Genomic DNA, 24,271 nt, shown 5'->3' on the forward strand with positions numbered 1-24,271 from the left:
ACCCCAGAGCAGCCAGTACCATACACTGCCCTCCCCAGTACAGCCACCAGCAGCAGTGATAGCACCTAGTTATCACTACCCCAGAGCAGCCAGTACCATACACTGCCCTCCCCAGTACAGCCACCAGCAGCAGCGATAGCACCTAGTTATCACTACCCCAGAGCAGCCAGCACCATACACTACCCTCCCCAGTACAGCCACCAGCAGCAGCGATTACACCTAGTTATCACTACCCCAGAGCAGCCAGCACCATACACTACCCTCCCCAGTACAGCCCCCAGCAGCAGTGATAGCACCTAGTTATCACTACCCCAGAGCAGCCAGCACTGTACACTACCCTCCCCAGTACAGCCACCAGCAGCAGCGATAGCACCTATTTATCACTACCCCTAGAGCAGCCAGCACCATACACTACCCTCCCCAGTACAGCCACCAGCAGCAGTGATAGCACCTAGTTATCACTACCCTAGAGCAGCCAGCACCATACACTACCCTCCCCAGTACAGCCACCAGCAGCAGCGATAGCACCTAGTTATCACTACCCCTAGAGCAGCCAGCACCATACACTACCCTCCCCAGTACAGCCACCAGCAGCAGTGATAGCACCTAGTTATCACTACCCCAGAGCAGCCAGCACCATACACTACCCTCCCCAGTACAGCCCCCAGCAGCAGCAATAGCACCTAGTTATCACTACCCCAGAGCAGCCAGCACCATACACTGCCCTCCCCAGTACAGCCCCCAGCAGCAGCGATAGCACCTAGTTATCACTACCCCAGAGCAGCCAGCACCATACACTACCCTCCCCAGTACAGCCCCCAGCAGCAGTGATAGCACCTAGTTATCACTACCCCAGAGCAGCCAGCACTGTACAATCCCCCCTTCAAGACAACCAGTACTTGTCACCTATCCTCTCTATAAGTTGGTGTCCGGTCTTTGGGTCCACAACACTTAGGTCAACACTCAATAGGTTGACCACTATTAGTCAACATGCATCAGGTTGACATGGCAAAGGTCGACACATGAAAAGGTCAACATGAGTTTTTCACATTTTTTCTTAATTTTTTTGAACTTTTTCATACTTTATGATCCACGTGAACTACATTTGGGAATAATAACCCGAAGCACGGTGAGCAAAGCAAACCATGCAAGGAGACACGGGGTGTAATTCAGGCCCGATTACTGCTGTGCATTTTCCCACAGTGGGCAATCGTGTCTGAACTGCGCATGCACCTCAATGCGCAGGTGCGTCGGTCCGCAGTGACGGGGATCGCCCGGCAAGATGGTGCAAACAAAGTAATTGCATGGGCGATCGCAAGGTGACTGACAGGAAGAGGCTATTTGTGGGTGGTAACTGACCATATTAGAGGAGTGTCCGGAAAAACACAGGAGGATCCAGGCATTTGGAAGAAGGGTTTCTGACGTCAGCTCCGGCCCCGATCATCGCAGCAGCTGAGTAAGTCCTGGGCTATACAGAGACTGCACAAACTTTTGTTTGTGCAGCTCTCCGCACATGCGATCGCACACCTGCACAGAGAATTCCCCCCGCTGTAGGCGACGATTACCTGATCGCAGGCATGAAAAAAAAAAACACTAACGATCATGTATTAATTAGGCCCACGGGGCACTAATTGAGGTTCCCGGTCACTTTACAAAGAAAACAACACCCCCCCCAAAAACAACAACAACTAATGTCGACCTTTTCCAGGTCGACCTAATTACTGTGTCAACCTAGTCACTGTCGAGCAATAGTGGTCAACCTAATGACTGTCGACCTAGTTACTGTCAGCCCTATAATCCACACCCCTATAAGTCAGCCGGTGATATATAAATAAAGACTATATATATTCTCAATAAAAGAAACCAGCACCTCCAATTAATGCATAATAAATCCTTTATCAAAAAACATGTGTTGAATGAATAAAACACCAAAGGCATCAAAGAGCAGTATCAGAACAATCACATGGGGTACCTGCTGGAAGCAAACTGCATAGCTCCGCAGTGTAGCAGCTGATCATGATGCAAGCCTCCGGTGACAGTAGGTTAGTGAGTCATCAAGCCATTTCGGTGCTCAAAAAGGCACCTTCATCCTGGATCAGCTGCTACACTGCGGAGCTATGCAGTTTGCTTCCAGCAGGTATCCCATGTGCTTGTTCTGATACTCCTTTTTGATGCCTTTGCTGTTTAATTCAATTAACACATATATTTTGATAAAGGATTTATTATGTATTAATTGGAGGTGCGGGTTTCTTTTATTGAGACTACTGCAACTGATTATGTGACCAGCACTCTTACCATGGACTATAATTGTGTGCGGCAGGCTATAAAAATTATATATATATATATATATATATATATATATATATATATATATATATACACACACACATACACACACACACACACACACACATACTGTCTTTTGTTGCCCATTATATTCAGCATGGTTGGTTTTACATCTATATTGTGTTCAGGGCCGGTTCTACCCCTTGTGGCACCCAGTGCGAGAGTTTCCACTGGCGCCCCCCCCCCCCCTCCGTGGCAAAACAGTTAGTGTGTGGGGGCGTGGCTTCATAGGGGAGGGGCGTGGCCAGTTATGCTCACAGTAGCTGTGCTCCCCAGTTGATTTGCCCCCTCTTTATTTGCCCCCAGTAGTTGTGCCCCCTCTTTATTTGCTCCCAGTATTTGTGCCCCCTCTTTATTTGCGCCTCCTCTTTATTTGCCCCCAGTAGTTGTGCCCCCTCTTTATTTGCTCCCAGTATTTGTGCCCCCTCTTTATTTGCGCCTCCTCTTTATTTGCTCCCAGTAGTTGTGCCCCCTCTTTATTTGCTCCCAGTATTTGTGCCCCCTCTTTATTTGTGCCTCCTCTTTATTTGCCCCCAGTAGTTGTGCCCTCTCTTTATTTGCCCCCAGTATTTGTGCCTCCTCTTTATTTGCCCCCAGTTGTTGTGCACCCTCTTTATTTGCCCCCTGTCGCTGTGCCCCCGCTTACAAACACACACACACAAAATAATAAAACAATACTTACCACTGCCCCGCTCCTGCTTCTTCTGCTGCTGCTGCTCCGTCAGTCTGGCCGCCCGATCCTCTCTATGGGAGAGACGTCAATGACGTCTCTCCCATAGCGCCGCACAGACACTAGAGGTCAATAACGACCTCTAGTGTCTGTGCCTGGAGCCGGCTGCAGTGGATGCCCACACAGCCCACGGCGTCTGCTGCAGCCGTGGAGCGGGGAGCGGAGTGCGGGCAGGCTGCGGCGCCTCCGGGGTGACTGCGGCCGCGCCCCCAGGCCGCAGCGCCCCGGGCAAAGGCACTGCTTGCCTGCACCAAGGACCGCTCCTGATTGTGTTACAGCTACATTGTGCTACATTTACATTGTGAGATACAAAGTGCTGTTCTTATACATTTTTGCAGCTAAACTCCAATTTGAAAAAACTCTTGCGCTATAGTTATATAATTACAAGATATGGCTGACAAGAATGACAAACTCCTGATAAATTCAAAATATATTTACTATTGTATAAATTATCATAGGTTGAGTATCCCTTATCCAAAATGCTTGGGACCAGAGGTATTTTGGATATCGGATTTTTCGGTATTTTGGAATAATTGCATACCATAATGAGATATCATGGCGATGGAACCTAAATCTAAGCACAGAATGCATTTATGTTACATATACACCTTATACACACAGACTGAAGGTCATTTTAGCCAATATTTTTTGTAAATTTGTGCATTAAACAAAGTGTGTCTACATTCACACAATTCATTTATGTTTCACATACACCTTATACACACAGCCTGAAGGTCATTGAATGCAATATCTTTAATACCTTTGTGTATTAAACAAAGTTTGTGTACATTGAGCCATCAAAAAACAAAGTTTTCACTATCTCGCTCTCAGTCAAAAAAGGTCCGTATTTCGGAATATTCCGTATTTCGGAATATTTGGATATGGGATACTCAACCTGTAATAAAACAAGACCGGTCTTTAAAACATCAAAAAATAATAACAAATATGTATACTTTCTAATACATGGAGGTGGACTTAAGCATACTCTGTGCACAGACGTGTAAAAAAAACAAGCTCTATAGCTATATGGCTTAATGAGGTCAAAGAATGTTTTGAATCAAGTGTGGCTGCTGGTAAGACCCATATATTAATTGTTCCCAATGGATAGTCACTTTGTATCAAAGATCTTTATGATGTGAAGATCCAACATGTAACAATAGAATGGATATGAGCTTTTTGTAACCGGAAACTTTACGTGAGATGTGAGCAAGTGGTATCAGCACAAATGCATCCCGACGACCACCGCAGTGGCTTGGAGCTGCGGGAAATAAAGGCACCTGCAATTGCGCCCGCTGTGATTTAACCTGCTCAGTCGCGATGCTCCACGAGTATCCACCTCTACGTGCCGTTTGCAGGCACCGGTCAGCGGCTCCTCTTTGTATGAAAACAAATTCCAGGCAGAAGAATGCTGCAGCCAGTTCGTGATATGGGTCTAACTTCAGCTGGGGTCCAACAGAATCAACTTCTGACGCGTTTCGCTCCTCCCACAGGGGCTTCCTCCTTTGGAATTTGTTTTCATACAAAGAGGAGCCGCTGACCGGTGCCTGCAAACGGCACGTAGAGGTGGATACTCGTGGAGCATCGCGACTGAGCAGGTTAAATCACAGCGGGCGCCATTGCAGGTGCCTTTATTTCCCGCAGCTCCAAGCCACTGCGGTGGTCGTCGGGATGCATTTGTGCTGATACCACTTGCTCACATCTCACGTAAAGTTTCCGGTTACAAAAAGCTCATATCCATTCTATTGTTACATGTTGGATCTTCACATCATAAAGATCTTTGATACAAAGTGACTATCCATTGGGAACAATTAATATATGGGTCTTACCAGCAGCCACACTTGATTCAAAACATTCTTTGACCTCATTAAGCCATATAGCTATAGAGCTTGTTTTTTTTACACGTCTGTGCACAGAGTACGCTTAAGTCCACCTCCATGTATTAGAAAGTATACATATTTGTTATTATTTTTTGATGTTTTAAAGACCGGTCTTGTTTTATTATATGATAATTTATACAATAGTAAATATATTTTGAATTTATCAGGAGTTTGTCATTCTTGTCAGCCATATCTTGTAATTATATAACTATAGCGCAAGAGTTTTTTCAAATTGGAGTTTTGTGGTTAATTGCACTTGGGTGGTCCAGTGTAATTTATTTGACCTGTGAACCCCAGGTCATTAACTTTTTGCAGCTGAGTTTTACTATATTCAAAATGTTATTTAACAGAAAATACTATTAGCGCCCGATATAAAGAGGTTATTTTTGCAGCTAAGTCAAAACACACAATACAGAATAAGCTGTGATACATTGGTATAATAAAAAATATAATTGGTAAAATTAAAATAAAATCACACATATTGAAATAAAAAAAAATATTTATTCAAAACATGCAGAAGTAGGCAGACACTATGGGGTATATTTACTAAAATTCGTATTTTCCCGTCTGAGGTCAAAGTTCAATCACGAATGGCATCGAAAGTGTAAATTTGCAACTTTTTGAATTTAGTACGACTAATTTACTAAGCTGCCGTATTCTGCATTTTCGGTTTTCCCGATGTCGATGTCATTCATTTTTTTTGGCAGTGTTTTACGTGAGTGTCTTGTAAAACACTGCCGACTTTAATACAATGAATCTCGGCCGGTCCTGAGAGATCCGTGCTGGGCTTCATTGATTTAATTTTTTTAAAAGGTGCACAGTGTTAAAATCCTAAAAAAAATTGCGCGGGGTCCCCCCTCCTAAGCAAAACCAGCCTCGTGCTCTTTGAGCCGGTCCTGGTTGCAAAAATATGGGGGGGGAAATGTCAGAGGTTCCCCCATATTTAAACAACCAGCACCGGGCTCTGCGCCTGGTCCTGGTTCCAAAAATACGGGGGACAAAAAGCGTAGGGGTCCCCCGTATTTCTGAAACCAGCATCGGGCTCCACTAGCCAGATACATAATGCCACAGCCGGGGGACACTTTTATATAGGTCCCAGCGGCCCTGGCATTACATAACCAACTAGTCACACCTGGCCGGGGTACCCTGGAGGAGTGGGGACCCCTTCAATCAAGGGGTCCCCCCCCTCCAGCCACCCAAGGGCCAGGGGTGAAGCCCGAGGCTGTCCCCCCATCCAAGGGCTGTGGATGGGAGGCTGATAGCCTTTTTGTAAAAAAAATAATATTGTTTTTAGTAGCAGTACTACAAGTCCCAGCAAGCCTCCCCCGCAAGCTGGTACTTGGAGAACCACAAGTACCAGCATGCGGAGGAAAACCGGGCCCGCTGGTACCTGTAGTACTACTACTAACCAATGGTGGGAACTTTATGGTCAGCGGTTGACCGAAAGTAACCTCACCGCTGACCACAAAGTTCCCACCATTGGTTATAATGGAGCGCATAGGCGCTACATTGTAACATTGCCGGGTGCTGCCTGTCATACAGTACAGGAGCACACAGGCAATCAGGAGGGTGCCACAATGTGGCGCTCCCTGATTGGCTGATGGAACCCTCTTAGACATAAGTCAGAGGGGGTTTCTGGCATTCGGGGAAAGGGGTCCCATGTGAAAACATGGGGCCCCTTTCAGTGCGAGGTCGGGTGTTCGTTTTGTTATTTTGCCAAGTACCTGGATTACAAATGGATTACAAGAGGAGCCTTCTACACTGGATTTTGAGAGTATAATTTTTTCAACAGGTACACCATGGATTCTACATGGAGAAGAGGACCGACCCTCGTGTGAACATAGGTAAGTATGTGTATATGGAGGTGTGGATGTATGCATTAAAGTTTTACTTTCAAGGTGTGTGTCTTATGTTTTTATTGGGGTATTTTTTTAGTAGTAGTACTACAGGTACCAGCGGGCCCGGTTTTCCTCCGCATGCTGGTACTTGTGGTTCTCCAAGTACCAGCTTGCGGGGGAGGCTTGCTGGGACTTGTAGTACTGCTACTAAAAACAATATTAATTTTTTTACAAAAAGGCTATCAGCCTCCCATCCGCAGCCCTTGGATGGGGGGGGACAGCCTCGGGCTTCACCCCTGGCCCTTGGGTGGCTGGAGGGGGGGACCCCTTGATTGAAGGGGTCCCCACTCCTCCAGGGTACCCCGGCCAGGGGTAACTAGTTGGTTATGTAATGCCAGGGCCGCTGGGACCTATATAAAAGTGTCCCCCGGCTGTGGCATTATGTATCTGGCTAGTGGAGCCCGGTGCTGGTTTCAGAAATACGGGGGACCCCTACGCTTTTTGTCCCCCGTATTTTTGGAACCAGGACCAGGTGCAGAGCCCGGTGCTGGTTGTTTAAATATGGGGGAACCCCTATCATTTTTTCCCCCATATTTTTTCAACCAGGGCCGGCTCAAAGACCCCGAGGCTGGTTTTGCTTAGGAGGGGGGACCCCACGCATTTTTTTTTTAAATAACACTTTCCCATCCCCTTCCCACTAATAAACATGCACGGATCTCATGGATCCGTGCATGCCTATCCAAACACGGGGGGGGGAAAAGCAGGTCTGTTTTTTTTTAGCACTTTTTCACGAATTGTATTTCAGCACGGCAGTGTTTGGCTATTGTCGGCAGTGTTTGTGATTTGCACTTTTTAGTAAATGACCGATTTCTACCAAATTGCAGGCGTATTTGAGCGATGGTGTATTGATTCGTAATTTTTTCCTAGGAATTCCAAAATATTTCGAATGCCCTCATCACTGCCGAGATTTTTGCTTAGTAAATTCCCGAGATGACACTTTGAAGAAAAAAACGTCATCTCGGTCAAAATCGGGACCTTAGTAAATATACCCCTATCTGTCTACTTCTGTGACATCACAAGTTGGAGGGAAGTTGGCTGGTTTAATAATAACGTTTTCTAGTTGGCTACTCTGATGAGAAATTTGGTTAGATGTGTGAAGCACCATTTTCAGTTGTATAGACCAGTTGGTCAGTTGGATGGCTGGAGGAAAGTTGGTCTTATTTTCGGAGGCTAGTAGTGATAAGGGTGCTGGCAGAGAAGATTGCATGAGGAATGCAACCATGCTGCTGCTAGCTGTAACTGGACAGCTTATTGCATGAGACTAAAGATTCTGGGATGAACCACTTGCATGATTACACTACAATTGGTGTATGAGTGCCTTGCATGTGTTCCTTCAGCAGGGTTGGATTGGGCCATGGGAATACTGGAATGGTTTGCTGGTGGGCTTGGCCCCATGGCCCCACCCTCTCCCAGGCCCCACCCTCTCCTTACTGGCTGTGCTTCCCCCATTCCTGGCCAATTCATATATTGTGCCCCAGTCTGCCCATAAGTGGGCACTAAGACTCATTGGTGGAAGAGGGGGGAGAGAGGGAGGCTGCTGGACACTGTGGAGGGAGAGAGACACTGCTGGGGGCAGAGAGGGGGGCATGATAGCTGCTGCAGGGGGAGAGAGCCACAGTGGGGGGCACAAAGGGATTGCTGGCTGCTGTGGGGTGTCAGAGAGGGTGTTTGCTATTCACTGCTGGAGGGAGAGAGGGGCCTGCTGGTGTCTACTGCACAGGGGGGGGGGGGTGTATGTGCTTAAGTGGGTGTCAGGGGTCCCTGCTATGAGCCTCCTAAACTGTGCTCATGTCTATATATACATTTGTGTCAGTGTGTCAGCATCTGTTTGTGTGTCCGCATCAGTGTGTCAGCATCAGTGTGTCAGCATCAGTCTGTGTGTCAGCATCAGTGTCCCCATCCCACCCCACCCCTGCAACCCAAGGATGTACACTATCCACCAAATTTTTTATTGTGGAGCTCAATGTGTTTTTTTTTCCATGTGAGGGCCAATGTTTTTATTTTTTTATCTGTGGGAGCCAATGTGTTTTATTTTTTTCCTGTGGGGGATAGTTTTTTATTTTTCCTGTCCAGGGTCAATGTGTTTTTTTTCTGTGTGGCGCCAATATGTTTTGTATTTTTCTGTGGGTGTCCATATGTGTTTTTTTCCCTGTGGGGGGCAATATTTTTTTCTGTGGGTTTCAATGTTTTTTATATGAGGGTCAATGTGTTTTTATTACTGTTTGGGCCAGTGTGGCAGCGTCTGTGTGTCAGCCCCTGTAGACACAATACTCCCTTCCAACCCAGGGACATACACTATCCACCATATTTTTGTTCCTGTGTTGGCCAATGTGTTTTTTTTTCTGTAGGGCCAGTGTGTGTGTTAGCACCAAGAGGCACGCATCCTGGGCATTGCTTAGGAGCCGGGACTGTGCAATCTAGCAGTAATTGGTGCAGCATCATTTATATTCTTCCCCAGTACACTCCCAAAACACTGGTGATAGTTCCTGCTTTTGTGAGAACCTGTCAGCTCGCGTGAGAACCAGTCTGCTCATGTGAGAACGTGTCTATACATAAAATCTGGGGGCATCTGCGTACGGGGTGGACCTAATCTGCCCTGGAGAGGCGGCTGCTATAGGCAGTCTTTGGCTGCAGGAGGCTAAAAGACTGCTGGGCAAGGGTAATTGCATGAGCACCAGCCAGAACCATTGGAAAGCCTATTGCACACTGTAGTCCACGTAACAGTGTGTGTGGGTAAACCTGTGGGGGCTAATGTGTTTTACATTTTTCTTGTGGGGGCCAATGTGTTTTATTGTTTTCTGTATGGGCCAATGTTTTGGGGGGTTTCTGTGGGGGTCAGTGGATTTTTTTCTGTGGAGGCCAATGTGGGGGATGTTTGTTTAATTTCCTGTGGGGGGCAATGTTTTTTTTTATTGTTCTCTGTGGGAGACTTTTTTTGTTCTCTGTGGGTGCCAATGCGCTTTTTTTCTGTGGGGCCAATGTGTTTTTAGTCTGTGCATGCATTTGTGTTGCACCACACATGCGTCCTGATGCTGTTCGTACAGAGTCACGGATTCAGATGCATGCATCAAGAAATGTATTAGAAATGTGTTGGAATTCCCTGGGCGTTTAGAAAAGGGTTTGATATCCAGACACAAAAGGTAATGTAGTATGGGCATGTTGCTGACAGTGGTTGTTTACAGAAATGCTGAATCACACACATTGGAGGCCATACTTGGATGATCTGCACCTAGCATAGCATTTAAAAACACACAAAGCATGATTGCAGCATCTGTAGGCACTGACAGTGGGAGTCTCAGTCCTTGCATATTTACAAGCATGTACACAAGGGAAGTGCATTGTAGCAACATTACTATAAATTCACAGACACAACTGCAGCAAAAGATGTAAGTCAGGCCACATAAGGAGAGACCCGCCCTGCTTGACAGACCCTACCCCTTTAATCATTAGGGCTCCATCAATTTCCTGGGCTGGTTTTCCATTCCAATCCGCCCCTGTCCTCCAGATTCATTTTCCCCAATGTCTTGCCAGCCTCATCCTTGCCTGTGTCTCTACAGCAACATCCATGCTCTGTTTCTCCAGCACCACCATGGTGTTTACATTCACATCTCCCCTATGTCTCTCCAGGTTCCTCTGCTCTGGGTCTCAACATCTCCAGCCATTGACTCTTCTCTTCTGTGTTTCCCAGCCTTATTCTCTGCTGTGTATCTCAGCATCATCCCCCTGTGTACATTGGTCTTGTCCAACCCCTGTACCTCTGCACTACATTCCCCAAAGCGTCAGCATTATCCTTCCAAGCCACTGCATCACCAGCCTTACCAACCCTCGCATACCCCCTTGTGTCTCTCCATCTATAGCCACACTTACCTACTGCTGCCAGCTGCTTCTCTTTGCAGTTTCTCTGCGATCTGACAGCACAACGTTATATAGTGCTTTTTCTCCCATAGGACTCAAGGCACTTTATAGACATCACAGCCAATCCCAAATGGTAAAAGTGACAGTTGGGAGCTGGCTGGCAGGAGCAGCACTCATGAACAGCAACGAGTGACAACGAGAACATCACTCATAGCCAAATCTGCCCTTTGTATTACAGCAAGTAGAAAAACACATAATGCAGGGTTGCTGCAGTCATTTTTGGCATGTTGGGCACACTATGTAGCCCTGTTTAGAAATAGTTTAATAAATAACCTGCTGTGTCATGGTCTTTACCCTGGAACAGCCATCTTGTACATTGCTGAGATCCATGATCTAGAGTTCATTTTAATAATATTATGAATTTTGCCCAATTAAATATCATTTCTGCATAAAGAAACAACAACAAGAAATAATATAAATGTGGTATTTAGCAACAGTCCATGTTGGGGCACAGACACTGATGATAGCCCAGTGAACAGTTGGAAGTAAAGCGATAGCTTCCTACAGAGGCTAATGCTCCAGTATAGGCTAAAGGGTAGATATCCAAATGATCCCTTTCCAATAAGAAATGTTGAACATTAGCACAGAGGCTACTATGGACTAACTCCATCTGAAGCTAAGGGTGCGTACACACTATGTAATATTGCATACGATCCATCTGCTATTGGCTTATGATATTGTATAGTATGTATGCTCAATATTGGGTTTGAGGCGCACTCCCGCTGGTCATATGCTGCATAACCCGATGGACCTACCAAATGCAGCATGTCCCTGCTCCTCCCACCTCCGCAACTCCCACTGATGTGTACATAACCTTAGCTTATTGGATCTTGGTAAATTTGCCGTAATCACAGTCCCTATACACAGCTATGGTGACAGTTTTTGGGAATGATAAATGAGGGACCACAATAGATATCTCTTATTTCTGCTGCAGTACCCTGATAAATATCAGCATTACATAAAAAAAAAAGTCAATTTTCTGAGAACTGGTGAATTACTGTAATCTGATAATTATGACCCTATGGGGTAAATTTGCTAAAGCTTCTAAAAATTAAAAGTGGTGATGTTGCTCATAGCAACCAGATTCTATCATTTTCTAGGTTGCAATAGAGAAATGACATACAGAATCTGCTTGGTTGCTATAGGCAACATTCCCACTTTTCATTATAAGAAGCTTTAGTAAATTTACCCCTCAGTGAGTAGAGGGCCCAGATCTGTGAGTAGACTGCGGCATAGTGTTGGCCCCACCTCCTGTCTCATCATTATGGCACTTCATGCAATTACATATTAAAGTCACAATAGCATCATGAAAATGCAGCAGAGAGCAGAGGTGATAACATGATGGACCTCAGCAGTGCAAAGAAGATATTATAGATAAATCACAAATTGTATTGAGTGCTACAAATTAAATACAATTGAACTTTGTTGCTGAGTTTGGGATTCAGTATAATAAAGTAAGTTGTTCTGCATTTGACTGGAAATCTCATCTGATGTCTGTGCCGGTTTGCTGATGATTAGATAATTTAGTGCTTCTTTGTTAATTCAATCACAGCAAAGTTTTAATCCGTTTAAACAGACTAATCTGTATTTGAATTGTCTGATACCCACCGACAGACATCATCGCAGATCAAAGAGCTCTTATCAGACAATAAGGAATAACACAGTTACCTTTTAATTTGTTACAGTTGACACAAACTGTATGGATTGTAATGGTAGAAATAGTCTCGTCTTCTGCTCTATAGTGCTGAGTATTGTGCTTATCAAACCGGTTGTACAGTTATGTCAGATGGGAGTACATACACATCCAATACTCCTATGAGATGTAGATTGAATGAGGTGATATTAATAATCACTGCTAAGGTCACATCCTGCTTATATTACATTGTCCTAGAAACATTATGGGGCTTGGGCTGAATTGGACCAAAAACACACATTTTATATTGCCTGGGCAACCTGTGTCCTGGCTTTGTGTGAAAGGGACTGCCCAGGTTCAGCGCCTGGACTGTGACCAAGGTTAATCCCGGGACTGATCTTGAAAATGTGGTAAAGAGTCACGCTATTAGTATGCAGAGAGCTGGATTACCAGCAATTAGAGATGATGTCATCTCCATGCACCAGCAAAGAGATAACCCAGCAATAACCCGGGTCCAGCCTGCATTGCAAACACGATTTCAAGAAGCTGGACTCAGCTTGAAACCAAATTCAATAACGCAGGTTGGACCCGGTTATTGGTGCGAAAGGGATATAAGACTGCAAATAAGTAATTGTGTTCTATGTAGTGATGAGCGGGTTCGGTTTCTCGGAAACCGAACCCCCCCGAACTTCACCCATTTTACACGGGTCCAAGGCAGGTTCGAACCTTCCCGCCTTGCTCGGCTAACCCGAGCGCGCCCGAACGTCATCATCCCGCTGTCGGATTCTCGCGAGATTCGGATTCTATATAAGCAGCCGCGCGTCGCCTCCATTTTCACTCGTGCATTGGAGATGATAGGGAGAGGACATGGCTGGCGTCGCGTCCTCTCCGTTTATTGTAGAAGTTGATTGGTTTATTGCTTAATTGTGGGGAGGATTGGGGAGCAGCTGTTAGGAGGAGTACAGTGCAGAGTTTTGCTGATAAGTGACCACCAGTTTTTATCCGTTTTCTGCCTGAAAAAAATGCTCCATACCATATCTGTGCTCAGTGTGCTGCATAATATATCTGTGCTGAGTGCTCACACTGCTTAATTGTGGGGACTGGGGAGCAGCTATAGCAGGAGTACAGTGCAGAGTTTTGCTGACAGTGACCACCAGTATACGTTGTCTGCCTGAAAAACACTCCATATCTGTGCTCAGTGTGCTGCTTTATTATTGTGGGGACTGGGGACCACCAGTAATTAATATTATATAGGAGGAGTACAGTGCAGAGTGCACTGCTGTACCTACCTCTGTGTCGTCATCCATTAAGTATACTATCCATCTACATTCTATACCTGTGGTGCATTTTAGTTTTGCAGTTTGCCGACACAGTGTCCACCAGTATACTATATATAGCAGTACGATACGGAAGGCCACTGCTGTGCCTACCTCTGTGTCGTCATTAAGTATACTATCCATTAGAGATGAGCGCCGGAAATTTTTCGGGTTTTGTGTTTTGGTTTTGGGTTCGGTTCCGCGGCCGTGTTTTGGGTTCGACCGCGTTTTGGCAAAACCTCACCGAATTTTTTTTTGTCGGATTCGGGTGTGTTTTGGATTCGGGTGTTTTTTTCAAAAAACCCTAAAAAACAGCTTAAATCATAGAATTTGGGGGTCATTTTGATCCCAAAGTATTATTAACCTCAAAAACCATAATTTACACTCATTTTCAGTCTATTCTGAATACCTCACACCTCACAATATTATTTTTAGTCCTAAAATTTGCACCGAGGTCGCTGTGTGAGTAAGATAAGCGACCCTAGTGGCCGACACAAACACCGGGCCCATCTAGGAGTGGCACTGCAGTGTCACGCAGGATGGCCCTTCCAAAAAACCCTCCCCAAACAGCACATGACGCAAAGAAAAAAAGAGGCGCAATGAGGTAGCTGTGTGAGTAAGATAAGCGACCCTAGTGGCCGACACAAACACCGGGCCCATCTAGGAGTGGCACTGCAGTGTCACGCAGGATGTCCCTTCCAAAAAACCCTCCCCAAACAGCACATGACGCAAAGAAAAAGAAAAGAAAAAAGAGGTGCAAGATGGAATTGTCCTTGGGCCCTCCCACCCACCCTTATGTTGTATAAACAAAACAGGACATGCACACTTTAACCAACCCATCATTTCAGTGACAGGGTCTGCCACACGACTGTGACTGATATGACGGGTTGGTTTGGACCCCCCCCCAAAAAAGAAGCAATTAATCTCTCCTTGCACAAACTGGCTCTACAGAGGCAAGATGTCCACCTCATCATCACCCTCCGATATATCACCGTGTACATCCCCCTCCTCACAGATTATCAATTCGTCCCCACTGGAATCCACCATCTCAGCTCCCTGTGTACTTTGTGGAGGCAATTGCTGCTGGTCAATGTCTCCGCGGAGGAATTGATTATAATTCATTTTAATGAACATCATCTTCTCCACATTTTCTGGATGTAACCTCGTACGCCGATTGCTGACAAGGTGAGCGGCGGCACTAAACACTCTTTCGGAGTACACACTTGTGGGAGGGCAACTTAGGTAGAATAAAGCCAGTTTGTGCAAGGGCCTCCAAATTGCCTCTTTTTCCTGCCAGTATAAGTACGGACTGTGTGACGTGCCTACTTGGATGCGGTCACTCATATAATCCTCCACCATTCTATCAATGTTGAGAGAATCATATGCAGTGACAGTAGACGACATGTCCGTAATCGTTGTCAGGTCCTTCAGTCCGGACCAGATGTCAGCATCAGCAGTCGCTCCAGACTGCCCTGCATCACCGCCAGCGGGTGGGCTCGGAATTCTGAGCCTTTTCCTCGCACCCCCAGTTGCGGGAGAATGTGAAGGAGGAGATGTTGACAGGTCGCGTTCCGCTTGACTTGACAATTTTGTCACCAGCAGGTCTTTCAACCCCAGCAGACTTGTGTCTGCCGGAAAGAGAGATCCAAGGTAGGCTTTAAATCTAGGATCGAGCACGGTGGCCAAAATGTAGTGCTCTGATTTCAACAGATTGACCACCCGTGAATCCTTGTTAAGCGAATTAAGGGCTCCATCCACAAGTCCCACATGCCTAGCGGAATCGCTCCGTGTTAGCTCCTCCTTCAATGTCTCCAGCTTCTTCTGCAAAAGCCTGATGAGGGGAATGACCTGACTCAGGCTGGCAGTGTCTGAACTGACTTCACGTGTGGCAAGTTCAAAGGGCATCAGAACCTTGCACAACGTTGAAATCATTCTCCACTGCGCTTGAGACAGGTGCATTCCACCTACTATATCGTGCTCAATTGTATAGGCTTGAATGGCCTTTTGCTGCTCCTCCAACCTCTGAAGCATATAGAGGGTTGAATTCCACCTCGTTACCACTTCTTGCTTCAGATGATGGCAGGGCAGGTTCAGTAGTTTTTGGTGGTGCTCCAGTCTTCTGTACGTGGTGCCTGTACGCCGAAAGTGTCCCGCAATTCTTCTGGCCACCGACAGCATCTCTTGCACGCCCCTGTCGTTTTTTAAAAAATTCTGCACCACCAAATTCAAGGTATGTGCAAAACATGGGACGTGCTGGAATTTGCCCATATTTAATGCACACACAATATTGCTGGCGTTGTCCGATGCCACAAATCCACAGGAGAGTCCAATTGGGGTAAGCCATTCCGCGATGATCTTCCTCAGTTGCCGTAAGAGGTTTTCAGCTGTGTGCGTATTCTGGAAAGCGGTGATACAAAGCGTAGCCTGCCTAGGAAAGAGTTGGCGTTTGCGAGATGCTGCTACTGGTGCCGCCGCTGCTGTTCTTGCGGCGGGAGTCCATACATCTACCCAGTGGGCTGTCACAGTCATATAGTCCTGACCCTGCCCTGCTCCACTTGTCCACATGTCCGTGGTTAAGTGGACATTGGGTACAACTGCATTTTTTAGGACACTGGTGAGTCTTTTTCTGACGTCCGTGTACATTCTCGGTATCGCCTGCCTAGAGAAGTGGAACCTAGATGGTATTTGGTAACGGGGGCACACTGCCTCAATAAATTGTCTAGTTCCCTGTGAACTAACGGCGGATACCGGACGCACGTCTAACACCAACATAGTTGTCAAGGCCTCAGTTATCCGCTTTGCAGCAGGATGACTGCTGTGATATTTCATCTTCCTCGCAAAGGACTGTTGAACAGTCAATTGCTTACTGGAAGTAGTACAAGTGGGCTTACGACTTCCCCTCTGGGATGACCATCGACTCCCAGCAGCAACAACAGCAGCGCCAGCAGCAGTAGGCGTTACACGCAAGGATGCATCGGAGGAATCCCAGGCAGGAGAGGACTCGTCAGAATTGCCAGTGACATTGCCTGCAGGACTATTGGCATTCCTGGGGAAGGAGGAAATTGACACTGAGGGAGTTGGTGGGGTGGTTTGCGTGAGCTTGGTTACAAGAGGAAGGGATTTACTGGTCAGTGGACTGCTTCCGCTGTCACCCAAAGTTTTTGAACTTGTCACTGACTTATTATGAATGCGCTGCAGGTGACGTATAAGGGAGGATGTTCCGAGGTGGTTAACGTCCTTACCCCTACTTATTACAGCTTGACAAAGGGAACACACGGCTTGACACCTGTTGTCCGCATTTCTGGTGAAATACTTCCACACCGAAGAGCTGATTTTTTTGGTATTTTCACCAGGCATGTCAACGGCCATATTCCTCCCACGGACAACAGGTGTCTCCCCGGGTGCCTGACTTAAACAAACCACCTCACCATCAGAATCCTCCTGGTCAATTTCCTCCCCAGCGCCAGCAACACCCATATCCTCCTCATCCTGGTGTACTTCAACACTGACATCTTCAATCTGACTATCAGGAACTGGACTGCGGGTGCTCCTTCCATCACTTGCAGGGGGCGTGCAAATGGTGGAAGGCGCATGCTCTTCACGTCCAGTGTTGGGAAGGTCAGGCATCGCAACCGACACAATTGGAGTCGGACTCTCCTTGTGGATTTGGGATTTCGAAGAACGCACAGTTCTTTGCGGTGCTACTGCTTTTGCCAGCTTTAGTCTTTTCATTTTTCTAGCGAGAGGCTGAGTGCTTCCATCCTCATGTGAAGCTGAACCACTAGCCATGAACATAGGCCAGGGCCTCAGCCGTTCCTTGCCACTCCGTGTGGTAAATGGCATATTGGCAAGTTTACGCTTCTCCTCCGACAATTTTATTTTAGGTTTTGGAGTCCTTTTTTTACTGATATTTGGTGTTTTGGATTTGACATGCTCTGTACTATGACATTGGGCATCGGCCTTGGCAGACGACGTTGCTGGCATTTCATCGTCTCGGCCATGACTAGTGGCAGCAGCTTCAGCACGAGGTGGAAGTGGATCTTGATCTTTCCCTAATTTTGGAACCTCAACATTTTTGTTCTCCATATTTTAATAGGCACAACTAAAAGGCACCTCAGGTAAACAATGGAGATGGATGGATTGGATACTAGTATACAATTATGGACGGGCTGCCGAGTGCCGACACAGAGGTAGCCACAGCCGTGAACTACCGCACTGTACTGTGTCTGCTGCTAATATATAGACTGGTTGATAAAGAGATCGTATACTCGTAACTAGTATGTATGTATAAAGAAAGAAAAAAAAACCACGGTTAGGTGGTATATACAATTATGGACGGGCTGCCGAGTGCCGACACAGAGGTAGCCACAGCCGTGAACTACCGCACTGTACTGTGTCTGCTGCTAATATATAGACTGGTTGATAAAGAGATAGTATACTCGTAACTAGTATGTATGTATAAAGAAAGAAAAAAAAACCACGGTTAGGTGGTATATACAATTATGGACGGGCTGCCGAGTGCCGACACAGAGGTAGCCACAGCCGTGAACTACCGCACTGTACTGTGTCTGCTGCTAATATATAGACTGGTTGATAAAGAGATAGTATACTCGTAACTAGTATGTATGTATGTATAAAGAAAGAAAAAAAAACCACGGTTAGGTGGTATATACAATTATGGACGGGCTGCCGAGTGCCGACACAGAGGTAGCCACAGCCGTGAACTACCGCACTGTACTGTGTCTGCTGCTAATATATAGACTGGTTGATAAAGAGATGGTATACTCGTAACTAGTATGTATGTATAAAGAAAGAAAAAAAACCACGGTTAGGTGGTATATACAATTATGGACGGGCTGCCGAGTGCCGACACAGAGGTAGCCACAGCCGTGAACTACCGCACTGTACTGTGTCTGCTGCTAATATATAGACTGGTTGATAAAGAGATAGTATACTACTAATATTATATATACTGGTGGTCAGGTCACTGGTCACTAGTCACGCTGGCAGTGGCACTCCTGCAGCAAAAGTGTGCACTGTTTAATTTTAATATAATATTATGTACTCCTGGCTCCTGTTATAACCTATAACTGGCACTGCAGTGCTCCCCAGTCTCCCCCACAATTATAAGCTGTGTGAGCTGAGCACAGTCAGATATATATATACATTGATGCAGCACACTGGGCTGAGCAGTGCACACAGATATGGTATGTGACTGAGTCACTGTGTGTATCGTTTTTTTCAGGCAGAGAACGGATATATTAAATAAAACAAACAACTGCACTGTCTGGTGGTCACTGTGGTCGTCAGTCACTAAACTCTGCACTCTCTTCTACAGTATCACAGCCTCAGGTCAATCTCTCTCTCTCTCTCTCAACCCTAATCTAAATGGAGAGGACGCCAGCCACGTCCTCTCCCTATCAATCTCAATGCACGTGTGAAAATGGCGGCGACGCGCGGCTCCTTATATAGAATCCGAGTCTCGTGAGAATCCGACAGCGTCATGATGACGTTCGGGCGCGCTCGGGTTAACCGAGCAAGGCGGGAGGATCCGAGTCTGCTCGGACCCGTGAAAAAAACATGAAGTTCGTGCGGGTTCGGATTCAGAGAAACCGAACCCGCTCATCTCTAGTGCAGTTTAGACCTGATCACACGCTGTGCAAAAACGCACAGCAGTGATCAGGTCTGAATTACCCCTTTATTCAGATGAATTCTAAATGAAAGTGCAGTGCAAAATATAATAACAGGCACTCTGTAATATGTCACCAAAGAATATTAAGCTACATTGAGCTGTTTTATTTGCATATATTCAATTAAAACTGACAGTATGAAAGACTATCCCTATCATGACCTAAACTCTCCCTGTTCTATTCTACTTCCAAATTAGCCCTATTTCTCTTCATAGGCTGTAATGAAGTGCAAGGTGGCTGAAGCTCCAAGATTCTGTCCGACCTTGTACTTTTTTTAAAGTGGCAATTATTTACAAGGTAAAACCAACCTGGCTTTGCCTTATAAATGATTGCCACTTTAAAAAAAAAAAACATACGAGCCCATCCGGAATCTCCGATATCTGGCTGTCTCACTCGGCTGGCCCCATGTGTTTGTGTGTATGTGTAGCTACAGTGTCGGACTGGGGCATGAAGGGCGCATCAGAGAAATGCAATCACAGGGGCCTCCTAAGGGGCATTGCCATATGCTGTAAGGGGTGCTGATATATAATCAGTACAGTCACACTGACTAAGGGGTGTAATAATGGGTATTATAAGGGATGGGTGACCTGCTAGGCTGCTACAATCAGTAAGGGGGAGGCACTAATGTCTTTGGTTGTAATAATAATTAATATAAGGTATGGGTGCCTGCATTATCTGTCAGTACCACCCCTACTGATTGTACTATATATACCCCATCCTTTATAATACCCATTACTGCACTTCTCAATCAGTGACTTTATTGTGTTATATATCAGTGCCTTTAGGCACTACAATCAGTGAGTGAAGCACTGATATACTATATAATGAATACAGACAATGACGAAGGGGTGTAATAATGGATATTATAAAATGTTGTTAGAAATGCAGTCAGTGAGTGAGGGGGGATAATAATGAGTATTTTAGGTGATGGGGCCTGCTATAATCAGTAAGCTTGGGTCACTCATATACAATGCTGTCAGTGAGTGAGGGTATAATAATGTGGTATGGGGACCTGATACATTCAGTGAGGGAAGTGGTGTATTAAGGGCCATCTTTTCGAATGGGCTCAATGGGCACTTGCCCATGGGCCCAGGAGTCTAAGGGCCCTAGGCTGATAGCTGTGGGTCCCCTTTTTACAGGGGTACCAGATTTTTGAAAATTGGCAATGGGGAACCGGAATAATCAGACTTCAAAGCAGTGGTCCCCATCTGAGCCTTTTAATGGCTCTTCCCAGCCAGATATCACAGGTTCTGTCTGGTTTCTGAGGGAATATTCCAAAAGTTGGGACTCTCCCTCGGTGGAGACTGGAAGCTTGTCACTGCTATGCCCAGAACCAGAGATATCAGCCTTCCAGCCTTCAGCCTGATTCAGCTCCACACGCCTGGTATGCAGTTTTATATGTTCTGATGGATTTCATTGGCTTCCTGAACTTTGATCCCCAAGTCCCCAGTACCTCCTATAAGGTGGGACTCTTTAGCGTTTTATCTAATTGAAAGCTAAGAAATCTAAATCCAGGAACTGGATTCTGGAGTCAAGCAAGATGCTCTCCGACCGGAAAATGATGAATATTAAACCTACTCCACTATCCACCACTCTCCTGCATATTAAACACCCCCTACCATCCTTGAAGTCATGTACAGGAGCCCCTTCATTCCCAATGCCCCCTTTTACAGTTCAGTGTTTACCCTCCTGCCCCATCTCCCACCATCTGTGCAGTAAAGGCGTAATTAGCAGAAATTACTGCTCCAGGTACTACATGCTGAGTGGAAGATAGAACACCCCTTACTGCCCATGTGACATCAAAGCTGCCCTCCACCCATACCGCTGGAGGATAGGTAGGGGTGGAGGGCAGAGATGGATTTAAAATTTAAATCCACCTCTGATTCTACCAATGTTTAAAGAGTATATTATCTTCTAGTGTTAGAGAGTCGGCTCTCCATGGGATTTGAACGGGACTGACGTTAAATGACCCGGTTTTCCCATTCACACTGCCAGGTAACCTGGGTTTCTCCCATGTTCAACCCTGCTATTTAACTTGAAATGCCAGGGCACTTGACCCAGGATGTTTTTCAAGGACCCATTCACACTGAGCTGCCACCAGGGTAACATGAGATCTGACCTATTCAGAATATAGTAAAATCGGCAATGCTGGTGGTTGCAAGATGACAAAGAATCCATTGGTAGTGCAGCACCCGGCTGTCATTGCCTAAATTGAATACCTAACTACAGTATAAGTTCTGTGAGCCTTTAGCTAAATAAAACTTCTTCCTGTGAAGTGTGTGCAGCCTTGGGCTGTATTCAGAGCTGGGTCTGGCATGGGCATTTTAAGGGACTCATGTAGAACTTGTCTACAACATGGTTCTTTACTTGACACCCCTATTTCTATCATTGTAACTGTGGAACAATGACTGGTTGGTGTCTATTGAAACCTCTTTGTGTTATACAATAAGTAATCAATTTATATAAGATACAATATACACAATATTGTATATGTCACAACATACAATATAACACAGATGGTAGGTTTGACTTTATTGTGGACATTGGCCCTGATTCAGAGATGGAGGCAGTGAGCATTAATGCAGCATTTTTGGTCACAGCAGCGATGCTCAAATATTCCTGAGGAAAAAGACGCCTCCTGCATGCAGCACTGACCCGAGTACTGCGTCTGATGATACAGCATCAGATCACCATCAATCGCAGTCCCAGCATACTCAGGCTGGATACCGGAACTCCTGCTGTGGGGCCAGGAAATCTGCATCCAAACACACAGAGCCTGGCACTCCTACAACATGGGGGTAACATATCCCCCTTTTTTTAGAATGGTTCCCTTTGCAGCCCTCACTCACCAGTTTATAAAGGGTGAAGTATACATGTTATGTGTGTAAAAATAAAATTTTTGGCATTACGGAACACAGAACAATTATAATGTTGGGAAATAACATGAACAGTACATCTATCAGTAATAACAGAAATATTAGAAGATGAATGACTGAATGTGTAACAGAAACAATTTAGGTGAGAAAGAGATGTAACGTTTGCTATGTAAAATGTAAGCAGATAAGACTAATAACTAGAGATACCATGTAGCTGTGTGACCCTGTAATGTAACTTGTAGTGTGATAACATTATTATGTGACTGTAGACATGGAGTCTGTATTGTTCAGTGTGGCCCCTCCCACAATACACAGACCTCCAACATACAGTAGGAGAGTAGGATGGGACTGCTACATAAAGACTCCTCTCACCTCCACTCCTCACTCACTCTCCTTATACTCTGTACTGACTCAGATCTGTGGCTCACAATGCAGCTAGCACTCATACTCGCCCTCTGCTGCTTTACCAGCATCCTGTCATTACCCGGTAAGTCATGCTTCCATTAGTTGTATTGCTATATATATGTGCATGAGTGTATACAATATATTGACTTACTGTAGTTCTGTCATTATCACATCTGTAGCAAAAGTTCTCAAACTCAGTCCTCAGAACTACATACAATTCATGTTTTCTGGGGCTCTGCATAGCATTGCAAGTAGATCTTTTATGTGTCAGTGAGTAATGACTACACCTGTGCAGCTTCTAGGTGACCTGGAAAACATGAACTGTTTGGGGTCCTGTGGACTGAGTTTGGGAGCCTACTGTATGTTCTATAGCCGAGTTTCCCAAATGCCGACATAACAGTCCAGGTTTTAAGGATATCCATGCTAGAGTCCAGATGGTTAAAACATAATGACTGAGGTATTAAGTCACCTGTGCTCAATTATAGATATTCCTAAAACCTGCACTGTAATGACAGATTTGGGGAAACTGATCTATGGTATCCTAAGCTCTATCAGTGTAATGATATATGAATTAGTTATTTGCATGCTCATTTATTTATTACCAGTTATTTATATAGAGCACACATATTCCGCAGCACTTTACAGAGATTATTTGGCCATTCACATTAGTTCATGCCCTAGTGGAGCTTACATTCTATATGCCCTATCACATGTACAAGCCCACACATTCATGCTAGGGTTAATTTTGTTGGGAACCAATTAACCTACCAGTATATTTTTGGATTGTGGGAGGAAACGGGAGAACCCAGAGGAAACCCATGCAAGTATGGGGAGAATATACAAAGTCCACACAGATAGGGCCATGATGGGAATCAAACCCATGACCTCAGTGCTGTGAGGCAGTAATGCTATCCATTACACCATCAGTACATAAATGTAATATTGTGTTGCTCATTATACTGTAATATACTGTAATATATTTTTAAGAGTGTGACCATTGCAAATAAAACAACTTGCATGTATATGGGAATTAATATCTAGGATTAATCTACTTATACCCCTTTCACACTAGCACAAAAGTCCTGGGTTTTTACACATGAATACACATCAACCTGGGATGTTTGTGTGTGAATGCAAGCTACCTGAGACTAAGTACCCAACCTGCTCTTTAGCAGGATCGGGCGGAGACCCAGGAAATTGCAGGGTGCAAGATCCAGCACATTCCTGGCTGTGATGTTTGAAAGATGCATCAGGTATACAGACATGTTTGTCTTGTATATGCTGCGATAGTAAAGCACATTTATATGCAGTTTACATGATAACTCCACATACAGTAGATACAATAACAAAGACTTTCTTATTGAAGTGATGACACGGGGAACAGACATGTGGGAGCCCCCAGCAACTACAGAACAATCTTTCCCCAGTCACTGCACTTGCACTAGACTACCCATAACTAATCCATCTCCTTTCATTGTCATTTGGGGCCAGATGAAGATTTGGGGCCAGAGTTAAGGGCCGTATTCACGGCCCAATTTGGGGAGAGATGTGTGATGAGCGAACTGCTCAGCACACATCTCTTCCC

The 24,271-nt window shown here is 45.4% G+C and overlaps 1 long non-coding RNA gene across 1 annotated transcript in view; it reads right to left on the reverse strand.

Annotated features, from left to right (window-relative positions):
* The window catches only part of LOC134969982 (uncharacterized), a 64,508-nt gene extending 41,565 nt beyond the window's left edge, over positions 1-22,943 (reverse strand). The window contains exon 1 of the long non-coding RNA XR_010189600.1: positions 22,838-22,943. This is a non-coding gene — a long non-coding RNA (uncharacterized LOC134969982). The remainder of the gene's footprint in view (positions 1-22,837) is intronic.
* Positions 22,944-24,271: the final 1,328 nt, after the last annotated feature.

This window comes from Pseudophryne corroboree, chromosome 11 (genome assembly GCF_028390025.1).
Source record: "Pseudophryne corroboree isolate aPseCor3 chromosome 11, aPseCor3.hap2, whole genome shotgun sequence".
Lineage (NCBI taxonomy): Eukaryota > Metazoa > Chordata > Amphibia > Anura > Myobatrachidae > Pseudophryne > Pseudophryne corroboree.